The 21,332-nt window shown below is 36.3% G+C and overlaps 1 pseudogene across 1 annotated transcript in view; it reads right to left on the bottom strand.

Moving 5' to 3' along the window:
• Window positions 1-19,722, bottom strand: part of LOC311607133 (dnaJ homolog subfamily C member 14-like) — a 103,532-nt pseudogene extending 83,810 nt beyond the window's left edge. Inside the window, exons 1-2 of the transcript XR_014783548.1 lie at window positions 19,692-19,722; window positions 19,173-19,358 (exon numbers count right to left, since the gene is read on the bottom strand). The product of XR_014783548.1 is annotated as a dnaJ homolog subfamily C member 14-like (transcript). The remainder of the gene's footprint in view (window positions 1-19,172; window positions 19,359-19,691) is intronic.
• Window positions 19,723-21,332: the final 1,610 nt, after the last annotated feature.

Genomic DNA, 21,332 nt, shown 5'->3' with positions numbered 1-21,332 from the left:
CCATATTTATTTTTCAACAGCATAGTGTTAAAATCTCTAATGAAATATTATAGTATTGCAATAATATATGAAATAATATTTATTGCATCATAATCAAGTAAAATTTATCCTCATTAAAAATGTTAATTTTGTTTTGAACAATAAATAAATTGACATTATTGACTATAAAAGAAAAAGACGTGTATTTGGCTCATCAAATGCAGAAAACTGGTATGATTTCTTTAAGTAGAATAAGAACTTTTAAAATGTTCATCTAAAGAGAAATACTACCAATACTAGGCTTTATGTTGAAAACAAATGCTGCTCACCTTTTGGGATCACAAACAACATATGAGTGTATTCCTTTAACATTTCTATTAAGCATTGTATGACATAACTTAACTCTGACAAAAAAGTGATACAGACAGATACACACACATAAACACACACATACCACACACATGCACACATACACACACACACACACATACACACACACACACATACACACACACACACACACACACACATACACACACACACACACACACAGAGAGAGAGAGAGAGAGAGAGAGAGAGAGAGAGAGAGAGAGAGAGAGAGAGAGAGAGAGAGAGAGAACACCACAGTATTAAAGAAATTTAATAATAATTAATTTTAAAATTCAGATAACATGATCCAATATACAAAAACCTAAGATACCCACTAAAAATAACATATTTAAAACTTGAACCTACTATGATAGATGAATTCAAAGTCAGTAAATAAATAGCAATGTTATTTTAAATTAGCAATGAATAAGTGTGAACTAAAATTTTAGTATGCAAGTGCTTATAATAAAAGCTGAAGAAAGTAAGAAAATATTACCATATTATCACCAGCAGACATTAAAATACATACTTTCCAGTAACTAATTAAGAAATAAAATGGGATACAACCCCTCCATCTATAGTTGTCACTATAGTCACTATAATGCTAAGTAAATATTACTTAAAATGGATGTATGGTCTTGAAAATGCATTGTTAGGTTTCATCAGTGTGCGAGCTTCATAGAGTGTATTTTTTATGTATCTACACAATACTTCCTGCAACAGACACACACACACATCCCAACACACACACACATCCCAACACACACACACACACACACACACACACACACACACACACACTGTAGTGTGTGTGTACCTTTACACTGTAGTAGATTGTATCTAAAGCGAGAATGTATTAAGCAGGAGAAGATTAAATGAAGCACTGATGAAAATTGTGCCATGAAGAGTATAATACACATGAAACGTTCGAGGCTATTTTAGAGTAACTCAGCACATTGTCTAACAGTAAGCCTTAGTTGTGAAAAGTGATAGTGCACTCTAAAATAATGATAGATTCATGAGAGTCCTTCACTAGTACTGTACACAGTTGTATGAGTCATGTAGTTTATGTTTGTCTGTTCAGTATCTTTTCTTATACCAGCAGTATCATATAAACAAAAGGAATGCCACACACTATGATGTTTTGATAACTACTCTAAGTGAAATGTAGATTTTTTTCTGTCCGTTATACTTATGTGTTCTTGGCCATCATTGGCTAATCTTTTTTTTAACACATTTTTATTGAAAAATGAAATAAGTCATATTACATCTCATTTCCTATCCCATCCCATGCATCCTCCCATTCCTCCCTCCATCCCGCTTTCCCCCATTCCCCTTCCCTATGACTGTGGCTGTGGGGGACCTCCTCCCCCTGAATATGGTGCTAGGGTATCAAGTCTCTTCCTGGTAGTCCGCTATCCTTCCTCCGAGTGCCGTTGGGCCTCCCCAACAAAGGGACATGGCCAAATATGGGGCACCAGAGATCCTGTGAAAGTCAGTCCCCAGTCTCCACTTAACTGTGGAGAATGTTCTGTCCCTTGGCTAGATCTGGGTAGGGGTTTGATGATGACTGCTCGTTTTGTCCTTGGTTGGTGCCTTAGATCAAGCAGAACCCCTGGGCTCAGATCCACCCATCATAATGTTCCTCTTGTAGGTTTCTAGGACCCTCTGGATCCACCTACTTCCCTATCCCATATATTTTTCTCACCTAGAGTCTCAATAGGATTTCCTCACCTCTATCCCACTTTCCTGGTAGGTGCAGACTTTCATGGGACCTGCCCCTTGGGCTAGTGTCCAGTAATAAGTGAGTATATACCATTTGACTCTTTCTGCTTCTGGGTTAACTCACTCATTATGATCATTTCTAATGTAATCCATTTGTCCACAATTTTCAGAAATTCCTTGTTTTTAATAGCTGAATAGTATTGCATAGTGTATATGTACCACAGTTTCTTTATCCATTCTTCTACTGAGGGACACTTAGGCTGTTTCCATGTTCTGGCGATTATGAATAAGGCAGTTATGAACATGGTTGAGCAAATTTTCTTGTTGTGTGCTGGAGCATCTTCTGGGTATATTCCAAGGAGTGGAATAGCTGGGTCTTGAGGAAGCCCTATTCCCATTTTTCTGAGATAGCACCAGATAGATTTCCAAAGTGGTTGTACTAGTTTGCATTCCCACCAGCAATGAAGGAGTATTCCTCTCTCCCCACATCCTCGCCAGCATGTGTTGTCACTTGAATGTTTGATTTTAGCCATTCTGATGGGTGTAAGATGGAATCTCAGAGTTTTTTTGATTTGCATTTCTCTGATGACTAGAGATGTTGAGCATTTCTTTAAGTGTGTCTCAGCCATTTGATATTCCTCTGTTGAGAATTCTCTGTTTAATTCTGAGCCCCATTTCTCAATTGGGTTATTTGGTTTGGTGGCATTTAATTTCTTGAGTTCTTTATAAAGTTTGGATATTAGACCTTTGTCAAATGCAGGGTTGGTGAAGATCTTTTCCCAGTCTGTAGGCTGTCACTTTGTTCTTTTGACAGTGTCTCCTGCCTTACAGAAGCTTTTCAGCCTCATGAGGTTCCATTTATTAATTGTTGACCTTAAGGCCTGGGCTGTTGGTGTTCTGTTTAGGAAGTTGTCTCCTGTGCCAATCATTGGCTAATCTTATGCATCCCATGACCACAGTTTAATTCTGTAAAGCCTGCCAGAAGACCTTAGTAGATACAAACATTAATACCAGGAAAAAGGTGAAGCGTCAGGGACAGAAGTATGCATTGCACTGGGTTATCACGTTGGAAGATGGGTTTGGATATAAAATTTGACTATATGATTATATTGTTTCCCTCTCCAAATGCTATCCAAGTTGTAATGAATACCAAAATTAGAAAATAAAAATTATTTGTGCAAAAGTAAATGAATTTTAGAATTTGTTTGCAAAATGTTGGAAGGTTAATTTATTGTTTGTTATTTTTACCCACAGGTGTAAACATTGAGCCCGTGAATTATTCCACTCAAACATCTCAAAGAAAATGTCATCTTTAATTCTTAGGTTTGGAGATAAGGGTTGAAAAGAAGAAGGGGGAATGTAGAAACATATAAGGACGATAAAACAAAAAGTTAATTAGTTAAAAAAAGTTAAATTAGTTAATCTACTCCCCAACTTAATGCCTTAATTGTTACTCACAAGGTTATTTTTAATTCACTGGTATAGCATTTTGTATGTAGATGCAAAATAAGTTTAAATTTAGATACGTTGGTACCAAATTCAAATTTAAGATTGTTTTTCACACATATTATATATGTAATATGTATATATATTTCTACTCTAACATGCAGTATTGTACCCATACAACTCAATTATAATACAAGGACTACTTCCAATACTTTGAAACTGCTTTTGCAAGATGTTTAGGGTATATAAGTTAATTGTTAGTTGATCAAACCGTGATCATATCAATTACTAGTCTAATTTTATCACAAGAATATAAATCCTAGATGTAACAGATAGATATGACTCTACAGAAATATAAGGTAAAATCATTAGATAAGGTCTTCAAAAACTTCAGCGACATGCAGAATATGGCATTTAAAAATGTTTTTATTATTTTAAAGATTTATTGACAATGAGACAGGTTAACTCCTGGCAACACCCAGCCTACCACAAAGAAGATGATGAGCATAAAAACAAAAACAACAACAACAAAAAAAACCCTCCTTATGGAGATGGCTTCAAATGTGGCAAACAAGACACTGGGCAAAATATCCTCATTTCTATCACAGACAGAATTCTACCCAAAAAAGGGCAAGCTTGGATACAGGCAGAATCAACAGCGAAACTCTGCCAAGACAGGGCAAGCAAATCCTCATTAGTTCCTGCCTCGTAAATATGTCCTTCAGATATATTGAGCTGGAAGGCTGAAGATGGTTCTTCAACGTTAGAGAGAGTTTTGGGTGACTGTTTAAGCAACAAACTGTCTCTGTCCTCTTCTCATTTGGAAATCTGCTAACCTGCGCTCCCGGTATACTCAGGTAATTAATTGTATTTCTTTTCAAGTCTCTGATGGGTTGAAGACCAGATAGTTTAGTTTTACAATTACGCTTAACTATTTTGGGGTTAAGATGTTTTTAAGTCTAGATAGATGTTTTGAGTTGGTAATGACAAGACCTGATAGATACTGATTTACATTTAGATTTTTGGACTCACCAAGATAGGAACGAAGTTTTCTTCAAGACTGCCAAATAAAAACAGCCAATACACTATGAATGTAACATTTATACAATTCTTGATTGTTTCATGGTTCTTCTTGCTGTAAGTAGTCTATTTTATATATGTGTAATAATATAAATGTATATGTAAAAAATTTTAAATTATTTAATAATAGTTTTTAAATAAAGATAAAAAACAAAATGTCTTTGGGTTTTATCTATACGTATAGCATGATGCTTTGAGAAATTGTTTGTTACTACAGCTGTGATATGTATGACCAAGAAGATTTCATATTACCTGGCTGCCATGTGAGATGGAAACAGTCCTCCAATTGGCACCGTTCCAGGTCAGTTGTTACAAAGGTGTGTTCCTCACATGTTAGAGAAACAATTCAACAAATGTTTCTCTCCAGCCACTAAGCGGCCTCTGCACAGTATAGCTCAGTAAAGAGCTGAAGAACACACCTGAGATTTATCTGAGAGGAGAATTTAGTTTTAAAATATTAGCTAATGCTAATTGTCTTCAGCTCAGATTACTACATATGAAGAAGGATCATATAATTGCTGATTGCTGATTACTACCACACCTTCATTTGAAATCTTATATATTTTCATTTTTGGACAGTAATTATTTTTCCTGAAATATCTATATAAATTAAGTTTATGTTTCTTTTTTATATCTAACATTTTAAGTTAGACATATACATATGTATATTTGTATACATATATATATATAATCTCAAAGCAGTCTTCTATGATTGTTACTATTTTTACTTTTAAATTGAGCATACTGAGAAATAATTCCTATTAGTAATTTGCTGATACACATAAATTCAGAGTATTTAGATAGACTATTGAGAGAGAACTAGAGTGTCACTAACTTTTACATGCCTGATGCTACCCATAATATAAGTTGGCCCTGTGTTGTTACTGATATATTATGACCAAGAAATTTGCATACTGAGCTTATCCATGAGAGCAAAATAAACATTATCCTGGATTATGTAGTGGGTAGAGATTCCAGACAGCAGTCATCACTACAACTAAGCAGGTGAAAGCTATCCGACACATTGTTCCACTGACACAGGTCCGTCTGATGCCCGTGCCTATTACATATAAGAAAGACTCCTGTGTCAAATATTAGTTTGACAGAAAAATATCGTGATAAATACATGCAAGTTTGTGCTATGTCTATAAGACACTTGAAAACTTTTAGCTAGTCAACTACCTTAGACTACCTGTACTCTTATGTATATGGTATAATGCTAAAATTCCCTTTAATTTAATGATTATGACAGCTTGTATTGTGGGGCTGATTAGTTGAAGAGGTGCAGACATGAGAACTAACATCTTCAAATTGCTTTTGTGCCATTATGATGACAATTCTCCCCTGTAGTCCACAATTCATAAACCAATAGCAAATTATTATAAGAGGCTTAGCCAATAGTCCTTGCACTATTATGCTCACATAGGCCAGGGTCCATTTGGGCAATGAAAGAAACAAATGATAATCTAAATCATAGGCAACACATTGATTTTAGCAGTAAACTCAAATGAGTCAGGATGATTGCAGTGGGTGAAAAGCCAAAACTAATAGCTGTTAATCAATTGTCTCCTTTTACTACTAGTACTAATTAACATGGTGATCAATATTAATGCTAAATTTAACATTTAAAATAGCTTTTGGGTTTCAGGCCTAATTAGTGTTAATATATTTGTAACAGTCACTAATTATTGATGTCTAAATAAATTTATGATCATTATTAGGCTATTATAAAATTAAAAAGTATTCCTATATAATAAAGCTCCAAGTAAGGATAATAAGCATGTTAGGTCAAAATACTTTGAGGGATGCATGGAAATATGGATAATTAATTATAATAGTTACATCTACATATTCCTAAGACAATTAACCATATTTATAATTCTAACAACAGATAAATATGAAATGTTTCTCACTATGCTAATAGAGTAGAATATTGCCTTAATCACAATATCTAATAACACTATACTAGTTATGAAAGCTACTCAAACATAATGCATTCACATCTCCTCAAATATTCTGAACTAGAAATATCTCCCAACATAACTTAAAAATTTTTTGAGAATGATTATTCTTTGTTTCTATCAGTATGCACATTTATTATTATTTGCATCCTGACTGTAGATTATCATGTCTTAGATTTTAAGCTATTCAATGAAAAGCAATATAAGAAATTCATCCCGCCACATGGGGTGGGATCAAGTCTAAAGGTCCCTGAAGGATACCAAAACTATCAGTCATTGTAACAACTCCCACGACAATGGAAAACCATTATCTGAGACCCAACAAATCCCCCATTACTGTAACTGAAATCATGCAGATCAACAATCTTCCTAACACAGAGATTTAGGAGAAAGGGCTCAAATCAGCAGAGCATATGTGAAAGACAAGGAAATATTTGTAAGCTTTATTTTGATGATATTGTGGTGATGAGAGATTATGTGAATGCTGGGTCTGGGTGCATAAAACCTTTTATGCAGTGGCTACTAACGCTGCGAGAGGATTTTTTGGATTTTTTTTATCATATGATATCAAATTGTAATGCCTGCTATTTTAATTTGTATACTTTAATAGATATCTTTGCCAGAATATGGCAATAGTCATATCCAATTTACTGATTTATATATTAATTTTTTAGGTAATAACCTTTAGCATGTTAAAAGAATTAATGTTGCTCTTTGCTCTTGTGATAGAATCTGAAATGTCTTAATTGGGATGGATAGTTAGTTAGTGTAATGCAGGAGACAAAACAAAAAAGAAAGAAAACCTGTCTTCGTTCAGTGCTCAGGTCCTGCTCTCATCTCACCCACACACAGTGTGAAGCATTTTCAGGTCCTTTGCTTTCTTATTTCTACCTCTTCTCTCAAACATTTACTCCAACTACACTTCCAAAATGGATCTAATGTAATGAGTTAGAATGAATGAATGAATCATTGGGCACAGAGTAGAAAATTTTAGGCATCCTGTTGAAATCTACCTTGTAAATACTTTTTATAATCATATAATTAAACTTCTTGTCTGGTAGTTTCAAGATATTTTGGAAATTTTTGGAATTGCTCGACTTCTGTTTTTGCTATGGCATATGACTTTTCTTTTCATATTTTTTTGGTAATTTTTACTGTTGTTGTCATTGAGGGCTGGACATGGTTGATACATTGTAGAGAGGCTTCTCTCTCTCCATCAGTATTGATTTTTGTTGTAGTAAACACATAGGTTATTATGACCTTCTTTAGCAGTTAATGGGATACAACAGCACTTCCCCCCTCACGCATGGAAAATTTAAGACATCTCCTATGACATTCTCAGTGGGTGATATTTAAATTCTTAAAAATGACCTCTGTGAAGGACAGCAACAGCTGTTTACAGATTCTGCCAGAGTCCTTGTATTACCTTCCATGAGTATTTTTTCTTCCTCAAATGTTTGAGTGCATTTGCACTTAGAGTTAAACTTTTACACCCACCTAAATTTTTTCTAGTATTTAATCACCTCAATTTCCAGCTGGATACTTTAGGCCCTCATCAGTATTGCTGCAGTTTTGTGTTTGAGTTCAAGAATCCCTTCTTCCCTGGTTTAGTGAATGTTCAATAGAAGAGCCAAATTAGCATAGTCCTCATGCTGCAATTTGCTGCTTAGATTAATTACCTGTACTACATCTTGCTTTTCTTTGCTTTCCAGGGCTTGTAATGATTTACTTATATTTTTAATATCCGTTCAAATTTTAAGTTGCTATGTTTTAGAAAATACGGTTTCAAATTAGCTACAGGGAATTTAGAACCAGAGCTTCAGGAGAGAGTTTAATGATCCTGGTCGCGTGAAAGGCAAAACATGGGCTTATTCATGTTTGCATTCCCTGTAGTAGTTCTTTTTTTTTTTTTTTAATTTAAAATTTCTTTATTTAATGTTCAAACTTAATTTGCCATTTTTAAAAAATGTATTTTTATTAATTTATTCATATTACATCTCAGTTGTTATCCCCTCCCTTGTATCTTCCCATTCCTCCCTCCCTCCCATTTTCCCCTTATTCCCCTCCCCTATGACTGTGACTGAGGGGAGCCTCCTCCCCCTGTATACGCTCATAGGGTATCAATCTCTTCTTGGGATCCTGCTATCCTTCCTCTGAGTGCCACCAGGTCTCCCCATCCAGGGGATATGGTCAAATATGGGGCACCAGAGTTCATGTGAAAGTCAGTCCTTACTTCCCCGTAGTATCTTGTGGCCCTATTTTGTTAAAGGCACCCATGAGTGCTGGCTGATTGACAGTTAATTATATCTGAGCAATTGAACAATACTGGAGAAAGTGACACCACAAAGCAGGTTTATGCCACTATAAATTCATGATCATCAGCTTCAAGGAGGTCCAAACCATGGCCTGAAAATTCTGTTATATTTCTGTTTTCAACCCATTACCTCACTTTTATAATGAGTACTTCCAATTTTTGTGTCCTCCTTAGATCTCTGGCAATCTCATGGTATCAAGTCCACTGTTCCCACCACAATTAGTATGTGACCTAAGTTCTTGCTGTATATTGGATAATTAGGTCATTAAAAAGAATTGTTTTAGATGTTTGCCACCAAGCCTACCACTCCCTAGATCAGTGAAATGATTGGAACAATGACAGTGCTCGCACTTGTAACACTGGGACATGGTAATTCCCATACAAAATCACATCAGCATAACAGAGCTCGCCAATGTGTTATTACTGTATACCTGGCTATTTTTCATAACATTATTTGAGAAAATTTCTGGGATCCAATGCTTGCCCTTCCAAGTGAATGAAGTGAGGAAAATATTCTTTGATTTCTCCTATTTCTTGTGTTATTATCTAACTCTTTTTCTGTCTCCAGTTAAATTGAGCTATTAACTAAACTTCTGCATTTATAATCTATTTATATATGTATATATCAGCCATTTATCATACCCTTTAACTAGGTTTATTTTATCTAGCAAAAAATATTTTTTCTCTCCAAACATCTCTTTAATCACTACCTTGTCTTTATTAGTACAGTTTCCCAGAGAAATACCTCAGTAAATTATTCATATGTGAACTATATAATTATTGTCTACTTCTTCTACAAGCCAATCTACCAAACTGTCTAAATAAAATGAGTTCTTCCTATCAGACATATGGCTAATATTAACTGTAGTCAATAAATATTTTATTGTTGCAGTATATTATAAGAAACATATTGTGGCTATCAGATTAATTACACCCATAAGGCCCACTTAACTGTCTCTTAGTTTAGGTGCTATACCTTACTTAACTGTACAGTACAACTGAGCTCAGTTATTTCTAATTCTGGCTCAGAGATTTCTGAGAGACAAGGTCCCCTCAAAGTACATGCAGATAACATGAAATTTAGGCAATGCCTGTCCTTATAGGACTCATTTAATTGTCTCTTCTGAAAGGAAGAGCTAGCATAATGACCTGACTGAATTCTGCATAAGCAAAGGGGATAATTATCACAACTCTGAGGGTGAAAGACCTCAGTCAGTTGGTTTTCCCATTTCCTGGCACAGACTACCCACCCATTCCTGCCACCAGCATTGCAAAAATCATTGACAAAACAAAGCGACTCTAGCAGGAGATTGTATCATTATTAACATTTGGCCCACACTGAAACAGAGGAGCAGCCTCAGAGAATCTGGTCAGCTAGGACCTGTTGCTACCTCAAACCCAAGAGTCTTATTTGACTTGATCTCAAGTTTAGTCATGACTATGCCAAGCCTTTGAAACCCTGTTTGCCAGTGTTCTGAGACACCAAGCATTTCTACTTTTTAAATGTATTTATAAATACATCTGAATAATTTTCCTACCACATTCATTATATTCTGCCCTGCCCTTGTATGCTAAATCCCTTCAGGTATGTTTCAGGTATGTTTCTTGCTTTGAACTTGCTGCCTAGGCACTGTCACCCATAATATTGACATCATATATTATATACTTGGTAATGCCTATCTTGACGTCCTGACAAGTACTCAAATCTCTTTAACACAGACATTAACCATACATTTTTATACAATTACATAAATACATATCCAATAACTTCATTTAAAAACTTCAAAGAAAACTTAAATGCAACATGTCCAAAATTAAGCTAATTTTCTTCACTTTAAAACAATTTCATTAATTGTAACTCACTTCTCATCTATAATGTTACAAGTTAAAACACAGATTAGCTTCTGTTAAACAGAGACTGAAAATAATGTTCAAGTCCAGGATTTTCTGTCCCTCCCGTGGCTGCTGTGTCACTCAGCTTTACTCCACCTTCATCATCCCTGTGGATGTTCTCTGTTTAACTGAATTCCTACCTTCTCATCATGAACATATGAATATATTACAAAAGCATGGTGTAAACATCTACACAGGCTTAAACGAATCTCTTGACAAAACGTTTACTATCAGACAGCCTCTTTGAAGGCTGCAAGTGAAATTCCTTGACCTGATATGTAAGATGCGAGATGTTTCCCCTTGAATATCTTTCCAATCTTGTCAATGATCCTTCTATGAAAATGGCATTCTCTCAGTCTCTCGCATGCACGATTTGGTTTTTGTTAGTTTATAGAAGCTCTTCGTTGTCAAAAGGATCTTTTCTTTGCCTTCATCTATTCTAAAGTACTCAATTATCTAATAACTAGATTAGGTGGAATTATGCTATATACTAGTATCTGGAAGCTCCTCTTTTGATAAGCAAAAGTGTGGCTATGTTATGGGCTAAATCTACTTTGCTAAATTGTCCTTCAGATTTCAACATGAGTCACTTCCATAAGGAAGCCAAAATTGACCTTGCAAATTTCAATGCTGATTCATTTATTATGTACTTTCCTAAAACATTTCTTGCTTCAAGCTTATAAATATATATTACAGGATGATTGCTTAATTAATGTCTGTCTATATAAGTAAGTCAAAGGCTCCATTCAAACGTATATCACATCTGGTTATGTTCACAAATTTATCCCTAGAGCCTGGCACAGGCTTTGTTTTAAACAAATATACTCAATATTTTCAGATGAATGGTTGCCTAAGTTAAAGATGAAACCTAAATGATACATAGTTCTATAATATGGTTAAGGTAGGAGCAATTAAGAAAGAGTAATGGAAGGAAGAAAGAAATAGGAGAATTAAATGTTACTTTTATCAATTACTGAAGTCTACTTCAGTTGCCATTTGCTATGTATGCTGACATTTTTATCTTTGTCTATTTTTATGAATGTAAAAAGTCCGACTTACAAGATCTAATTTTTTAATTGCTCATTTTAAGTGATTCTATAAATATTTTAAAAATGTATGTAGATGCTACTTTAGATACCTGAAATAAGTTGTGGATCCTGGCCTCATATTGATTAGTGCTATAGTCTACATCTTGAAAATCAACATGTACTAAAGACTTAGTCCCAGGAAGGCATTGTTGGGAGAAAGTAAAGCTATTAGAAGGTGCCCAGTGGAAGTTTCAAGTCACTGGAAACTGCCCTTGAAATGAACTATGGAGCCTCAGCTGCCTTCCTGTTTATTTCAATTTTGCTTTCCAGCTCAAAGAGTGAGTGCCTTAGGTCTATTATGTATTCCTTGCTGTGATATGCTGCCTTGAGAGAGACTCAGCACCATGGAACCAACAGATAATAGACTAAGTCACCCCAAACTGTACTCAAAGTGAGTATTTTTCCTTGTAAGTTGTTTATTTCAAGAATTTTATCATAGTAATGGAAAACTGACTAATATATCCCATCTTAGAGGGACAAGATATACAGACCATTGAAACGTGATACCATCCACATCGGTTTGACAGGAACAGAGAAATAAGAGTTATAAAACAACCATAAATTCTCCTGAGTCCAGATTGACTGGGATTATTGCCTTCAATTTGCATAAAATCGAAAGGAGGGAGCAAAAGGTACACTCTCAGTTACTGACTATGAACTAGCAGAAACATTCTGGTACCATGTTAGAAATTGAATAAAATGATTAGTTTGAGAGTTTGGTTGCACCCGTCATTTAATACCACATAGACAATTCTGTGAGTGGAAATGACGATCAAGGCCAGGTTTCTGTGACTCTGGACAAATGAATGAACAAAAGGAAAGGTCCTAGGAGATGTCTTGACGTGGTAAGACCTTATTTCCTTCCCTACTCTTGTTTGGTTAAATAATGTATAACCGTTGTGCTGGTTAATTTTATGTCAATTTGAAACCAGCAAGTTATCTGAGAGAAGGAACTTTCAGCTGAGAAACAGCTTCTATGAGCTTGGCCTATAGGCAAGTCTATATAACACTTTTTTGATTAATGATCGATGTGGGAGGCCCAAGACTTTGTGGGTGGTGCCACTCTTGGGCAGGTAGTCCTGGATAGTTTAAGAACGCAGGCTGAGGAAGCCATACAGAACAAACCAGTAAGCAGCATTTCTCCATGGTCACTGCTTTAGTTCCTGCCTCCAGATTTCTACCTTGGGTCCCTACCAAGATTTCATTGGATAACGACTGTAACTTGTAGGCTGCATGAGAAAATAAACCCTTTCCTCTCCAAGTTGCTTTTCATTGTGGTGTTCATTACACCAATAGAAAACAAATTAGGACAGACATGGAAGTCTTCTTAAACTAAAAAAATGGCATGAGTGTAATGATCAGTATATCTAGCCTTATAATCTATCTCCCAGATTTTGTCAGGGATTCATGGTTCATTTGATGTCCAGTCGAGTCAGATTTTATGTAGACATTTCACTGACAAAATATAGATTTTCTGTGGGACACATCCTAAAATTGAGATAGCATTCCAACTCTTTTATTTCATCTGTCATTTAAAATACAACTCTTGGTTTAGATTACCACTAAGCACCAGATAATGGAACAAGTGTTAATTGTGCATTAAGCCCTTCTGTTGATTATGTGAGAGTAGTAGGATTGCTCTGATCTTTAGGAAATCCAGGATTGTGAAAATTGTCACTTTCTAAGATTAATGGGCTAGTAGGACTGAAAGTCAAACATGAGTTTATTACACTTAGGCTGCCACTCTCAGTAGGTGAAGGTGTCTACAGGGCTCTAACCAGGTGAGACAATAAAAATGTAAGGGCTCTCAATATACATAGGACACTAAGGCTCACAACGTCACATTACTTCACTGTTGCTTCCATGCCTTCGAAGCCTTCAACAAAGTAGTTTGCTTGTTTCTTTCCCACTGCTTGGAAAGGTAAAAATACCTTGTCCTGAATGAATAGCTCAAACCAAAAGGCAAAAATCGAATGTTTTCCATTGAATTATAGTCTCCAGTTTCTCTGTTTTGGTGTGATGCCTCTCAATTTTCACATTGGTAGCATGTCCTATATAAATAGTCATTATGTCACTGATGTACTTTGTCCAATCGACCTTGAGAATATTTCCACCTTCCATTATCCAAGTGGTTCATAGGCATCTCAGTTCACAGATGAAAAGTTGCCAAAAATGTCATTTTCTTTGTTTTCTTACTATGTTTTCTTCTTATTCTCAATTCTTTCCTCTTATATAATCTAATGGGAAAACATTTCATCGTTGTCAGTCTTAGATAAATTTATTCATTTGGTTAGAGCTCTTCAGTCAGTACAAGGTATTTTTTTTTACCCTTTCAACCATTTTTATTGTCTTACCTAGTTACAGTCCTGTAAACACCTCTACTTACTCAGAACTCCATATGTTTCCGATGCTCTGGGAGAAATGACAGGTAGGCATACATTTTACTTTTATGACCAGAAACCTCCTCCAGAACTTTTATATCCATATGTGAAACACAAAAATAATTGGCTGTACTAAAATTTTCCTCTTTCTACTAAAAGCTATTAAAATTGTCTAATATCTTTTGTATAAATATATCAAACAATATCATGCTTTTTTTTCTTTTAGGTTCAGTCATATCTCTCACAACGTTTATGGACACTACTTCCTGTAAATGTCAATTTATTTTGATATTGGGCCTTTGAGAACATGATCAGCTTAAGATGATCAGCTTAAGCTTACAGTGGGCCTTAACCATGTGGTACTAAACATTAACATCTTCATAAGACAGGATTTAAGACTTAGATACTGGGAGGCGGCAAAAGATAGTCTGTGGCAGAGGCTGATGTTGGAGTGGTGCATCTATAAACCAAAAGTACTAAAAACTACCAGTCACAAGTAGCTGCAAGAGAAAGATGCTACAGCCTTAGCAAGAGATGGGCCTACTAAGTCCTTTATTTTTGACTTTTATCTACTACAATTGTGAGTAATAATATATTCTTTTGTTTATTTGTGTGATTCTTGAGACAGAGGTTCTCTCTGTAGGCTTACTGGACTCACTTTGTCAACCAGGATGGCCTGGAACTCACACAGACATGCCTACCTCTGGCTCCCCGAGTGTTGGGAATACTGGCGACCTTCAGTGCCTGGCTGACAGTACATTCTTATTGTTTTCAGGCATCTGTGTTCTTTCAGAAGATCCAGCCCTCCATTAGTGTGCAAACAGATAGGCAGGTACACACAGATACAGGAGTGGGTGGATAGAGATGCTTGCTGCTAAGACTGACAACTTGCGGGTAGACCCTGGAACCAGCATGATGGAAGGAGAGAGCTACTTTCTACAAGTTCTCTGCTCTTCATACACATACACTACATATATCACATGCATGCACACACACAAAATAAAATGAATGTAATAAAATAATGCTAGCTGCATAGTTTGAAAGATTAGTGGGACAGATGAAAGATATCATAGAAGTTAGAGAATTCTTCATAAATAATCTTATTACTAATACCTCGTATCCAAAATTCTTGTGATTTTTCACTGTGCATAATGTATCTCTTTCCTTGTAGTATATTTTCTGTAAGTATAAGAAAAGTTAATAAATAAAAAAACATATTTGTCAAAAAAACTATTAAAAGTTTTTATGTGTAGAAAATTCTTGTTATTTCTTTTTCTCCTCCACCACCTTCTCCTCCTCCTCCTTCTTCTTGATTTTTTAAATCTAATTTAGAAGTCACATCATACACTAACTACACTTGTGATTTATCCTAGAGAAGGGAGGAAATGGAAGATGTAATAGTCAATGCTTTGCTGAGGTACTCAATACTAATGCACTTCCTTTGGCTTTGTGCGATTTTAAGTTTTAATTTCCCATTTTATATAGATTCATAAAAATTATACTGATCATTCATTATTCTACACTTACAATTTCTTATTGTTTCCAGTCATCTGTGTTGTTTCAGAAGCTCCAGGCCTCCATTGTGTGCCAACAGATAGGCAGGTACACATAGATACAGAAATGGGTGGACAGCCCTTGAATCTGCCAGAATACTAGTCATATGTATGAATCTCTAGTTTCTTGTAACTTGAAAGTCTATTCCTTCAAACATTTCTTTCATATATGTAAAAGTTATATCTTAAAACTAAAAATCCTTGCGTACTAGCCCAAGGGGCATGTCCCATGAAAGTCTTCACTTACCAGGAAACTGGGACAGAGGGGAGCTCATCCTATTGGGACTCTAGATGAGAGAAGCATGGGAGAATAGCAAAGTAGAAGGATCCAGAGGGTCCTAGAAACCTACAAGTAGAACATTATGATAGGCAGATTTCGGCCCAGGGGTCCTGCTCAAACTATGGCAGCAGCCAAGGACAATACAGGCCATAAACTTCAAACCCCTACCCATATCTAGCCAATGGACAGGACATTCTCCACAGCTGAGTGGAGAGTGGGGTCTGACTTTCACACGTACTCTGGTGCCTCATATTTGACCTTCAGGAACAGTCATAGGGGAGGGGAGTAAGGGGAAAATGGGAGGGAGGGAAGAATGGGAGGATACAAGGGATGGGACAACCATTGAGATGTAACAAGAATAAATTAATTAAAAAAAACTCAAAATCCTAAGATTTTCCCCCTTTATATGACTTCTAGTTAGCAGTCTTTCTTCTAAGACCTGCAAACTTGTGAATAAATGATAAGAAATTCTTGGATTAATTTTCTAAGATCCTGGATTGTCATTTGCACCATTACTTGAGCCTTTTTAGAGTCATCATATTTGAGGCTTTGAATATTTAGGAGCTCCTGGGATTTCCTCAGCCTTTTTCTTTCTGCTGTTCTAGCAGATTTTCCACACAGCAGTGAATATTCTAGAATAGTGGAATGACACTTGATTCAGCAGGAAGATGGTAAAGGAAAGCCTGAGTGAAAGGGAAGTTGTAGGTTGAATTTTACTTCCTGGTTCTATTTAAGTCATTAAGCTGGTATTAGTTCTAGGATACAGGCTTGTGTCATCCTTGATGTTGACCTATGTGTCCAAGAGCCACAAAGGGAATATATGCATATGAGAGAAATCAGCAAAAATAAAATAAAAATTCCTAAGGCTTTGACCTCAAACCGGGAGTGGAATCATAGTGCACAGGGCTGACCTTGTGAAGGAATCTGCATATGGTTTATTCTTCTTGGCACACATCGCTGACTTTCTGTTGGCGTGTTGGCACAGTGCCAGTTCCCTTCTATGTTTCTTCCCCATATTGTGAAATGTGGGCTCCCAGATACTGCACTTCAGAATCCTTGTCAGTTTACATTATATCAGGAAATTATTGCTAGATCAGGACTTTGTACGTAGGCAATTGGTTGTTTCCTTGGATGTACCCTATGTCCTCTTTTGACCTCACCTCTCCTCCAAATAATGAAAGTGTTAACACTATTGGTTTAGAATTCAGCTACAATATGCTTTCACCTTTCTTTAACACAGCAAGCAAAAGCTATTTGGTACAGACATCTTCCTGTTTCAATAGGCAACCCTTGTAGCTACGATGTTATAATTATCATTGGAAACTTAACACTCGGGATGTTTAATCTTTGAGTTCCAGGAGAGTTTCATTGGCTTACAGGCCTCATGTGACATCCTACACTTATAGTTTCTTACTTCAGGAAAAGTTGGGAAGCTAAGGTGACGTCATCGCCCCTCCACTCCTCTGTGAGTCATCATTATTCTGCCAGGCCCCTATGGTGAGTGACCCTTCCATGTCAACACTTGTGTTTTCAGTTCATTTTCTCCACTATTGATAAGGTGTTCAGTGTTGTTCTCAGGTCACAAAGTGACTCACCTAAGCTGTAATCTTTGTGAGTGCAGAGATTATACTTAAAAGTAAGTTTTGTAGTTCAGTGTCTAACAGTTCTCCTTGACAGATGCTAACTGGCTTGCCTGTTTATTGACATCTCACCATAAGACAAAAGACACCCTCTTCTTAGCACTTTCAGGACCTGTTCGCGGGTGCTATTTTCTGATTGCACACTCAAACTGCCTCATCCCTCAGATGCTATGTGTTAGGTCTCAGGCAGTCCATATGTCTGGAAAATAACTCAAGCTCGACTATAGGATTTCTGTCAAGTAAATAAAAACCAGAATTCCTCAGGAACTTGTGACACCAGTCCCCATCTTCCAAGAGGAGTCATTTCCCTTACCTCTGGCAGAAGGAACAAATGGCTACCTGTACTTGCATATCAAAGCCCATACAGATCTCCAGACTCCCTCAATCCCTGCTCACAAGTATTTGCTAGACATTTGCTAGACATTTGCTAGTCTTTTCTAGCCTTCCTAGGCTTCCCTCCTCTCAGACACTCCCTGTTTCTCCTTATAAGGGCAAAATCCAGCCCTGTCCCTGCTATCCCCCCTTCTCCTGCTGGTAGCCCTTGCCATGCCTAGTCTGCTTCTCCTTCTCTTTCTTCCTCTTCTGAACTCATCCAGATACCTCGAGATATTATTGTGTGTGTGTGTGTGTGTGTGTGTGTGTGTGTGTGTGTGTGTGTGTTTGTGTGCGCGTGCGCATGTGCGCACGCTAGTTAGGTTTTTATTTTATTTTTTACCTTGACACAAACTAGTGTCATCTTGGAAAAGGTAAATTCAGTTGAAAAACTGCCTTCTTCGCATTGTCTGTATGCAAGTGTGTATAGGATTTCTTTAAATTAATGATTGATGTGGGAGAGCCCAGCCCATTATGGGCAGTGCCATCCCAGAGCAGGCAGTCTTGAGTTGTATCCATAAGTAAGTTGATCAAGTGACAAAGAGTAAGCCAGTAAGCAGTGTTTCTACATGATTGCCCATTCAGTTCCTGCCACCAGATACCTGTCCTGCTTTGAGTTCCTGCCTCGACTTCCCTCAGTGATGGACTATACCCTGAGAGTTGTAAGCTGAAATAAAGCCTTTTCTCCTCCATTGCTTTTAGTCATGATGCTAATCCCAACAACAGAAGGGAAAATATAGCAAGAAGATGCAACTGGGCATCCTAATTGGAAGAGCAAATGATAGGTGATATTATTAAAAGAGGACCTTACAAACACCCAACAAGCTGAGCGATGGTGGCTCATGCCTTTAGTCCCAGCATTCAGGAAGCAGAGACAGGCGGATCACTGAGAGTTCGAGGCCAGCCTGGTCTACAAAGAGAGTTCAAGGGCAGCCAGGGCTGTTACACAGAGAAACCCTGTTTCCAAAACAAAACAAAATTAAACAAAACAAACAAACAAAACCAAATATACAACAAAAATTAACTGAGGAAGCCAAATAAAATTCCCAGTGGAATCTCCTGAGCTGAGCACAGCATCTCCTTTCTCTTACCTGAGGCTTCCAAATAAAAGAACACAAAGTAGCAGACAGGTAACATCAGCAAAGCAGGATACAATCGTCCTGCAGAAACGGATTGGGGAAGCCCTGCAGGAACAGTCACACTAGTGTTATCAGCTGAGAGCTGCAGGCAGAGGGGAGCATTCTCTCCGTGGATTACCTTCTGGATTTCTATTCCCACTGTAGGTGTTTTTAATATTATGGGGCAAACAATAGTAACCTCTAGGACAGCCAACCTGTAGATGTTCTTTTACCTACAATGAAAACTGTTTTCTAAAAATGAGTAGTCACATTGGCAGTTTCTGTACTGTATCTCCTTTTATATGTTGTGTTCCTTTATTTACAAAACGAGAATAATTACTTCTTGCTCTCAAATACAAGAGTAGCTTCAGGGTCTAGTTAGAAAGCCAACATAAACAAGAGTTTTTAGAAACTTTCATGCATTCTTGGTTATTAGCCCACTGCACTATTTTCAGCTAGTTTAGACAGTTTTTCTTCTATTCCCAGACCTACCTTCAATCATGTCTGCAGCTGTATACGTCATGCCCTTCTCAGAAACCTCACGTGGACTTCCCCATGGTCCAACTTATTCTTTGGGATGAAAGTGAGGTAAAGGAGGGGCACACCACCATTTAGGTCTTTGTTTTAATTCAATGAGCTAGGTTCTATTTCAGGTGGAACTCTGACCTTTGAACTAACCCATTAAATAATTAGGATGTTAATGTGGATCTGGAAAATTAGCAATCCTCTTTATTCCCTTAAAATTTTGTGTATTTCAACTATCCATCACCTATAGTTGTTTTTATCCACTTGTGACATGAAAAAGGAAGAGAGAAATAAATAACAAACATGGAGATTATATATTCATTCTTCACCTTTGTTTAAATCTTTAGTCATAGCGATAAGTATAATTTTATGATTTTGATTCATGCTGCTATTTCCTTATAAAAGGATAGCTATGATTGCAGTGGTACTTATAAAATATACAATAAGAACTGTCCATTTTGTTTGTGTATTTCACTTTAGTTTTAAAAAAAAATTAAATTCTAGCCATGGTGCATAATTCTGAATGAGCCAATTTAAAAATCACACTTATGGTGTTTTAATAGACACGTAATTGAAGTAAACTACTCATAATACTTCCATATACATATATTTAAAAAGATGCATACATAAACACACACATATATATCCATACATACACACACAAACAAATATATATATATATATATATATATATATATATATATATATATATATATATCTGAATAATTGTTATAAGTCCATGGTTCCATGTTTGCCAGAAGCCATGTTCAGTGCTTTGTGGAGAGTCTTAAAGATAAGAAATCAGTGCAAAAGGGAAGTGGAGTTAGAGAAGGAGGAGATTAAAACCTTGGGTCTTGTGTTATTTATTTCTTATTGCTTTTCCCTTGTCAGGTATCTGCAATATCATTCCAATAGACATTCCTCTTCTTTATAAAAAAAGTAATTCAAGTGGATCATGTGTCATTTATAGGCAAGAATAAGCTTGATACTGTGGTATAACATTGTAGAATACCTACTGCAAATTAAAACCAGTGGTAATGAGAGAAGTGATAAAAATAAAACTGCAGTGGGAAAAGAATAAAGAATCACAGAAAAATGGAGTTGTATGTCATGAAAATTTAGACTTTTGGGAGGAATTTTGTTTTTATTTCATATGCTAATTAGATACTTGAACACACAAAATACTAAGGGCTTTGAGGCAAGGAAAGACCAGCCTTTCTGGAACCAGCATTCTGTCCAGGAGCATTGCCATATCACCCATTTCCTACTTGGCATAAACATTATGGAAAAAGTTACTATTGTTTTTATTTTACACTGAGAAAAGTCCCAAACACATGCTTTGCCCAAGATCTAGACTGTATTAATCCCTCCATGGATGGAGATCAAAAGATAAATTATGGTGCATATGACAATCTGACTTTATTCAATATGCTATGTGTGTTACAAACTTGATCAGTGAGAAAAGAAATAGAGTTTCTCTTTCCTGGCTTAGATGATGATGATGATGATGATGATGATGATGATGATGATGATGTGATGATGATATAATTCCAACTTCCATGTATATTTGTGTACTTAGAATACCATTCCTAGCACATGCAGGTAAAT

This window comes from Acomys minous, assembly GCF_964271855.1.
Source record: "Acomys minous genome assembly, chromosome: 1".
Classification (NCBI taxonomy): Eukaryota; Metazoa; Chordata; class Mammalia; order Rodentia; family Muridae; genus Acomys; species Acomys minous.
This window is presented reverse-complemented; position numbering and strand designations above follow the sequence as displayed.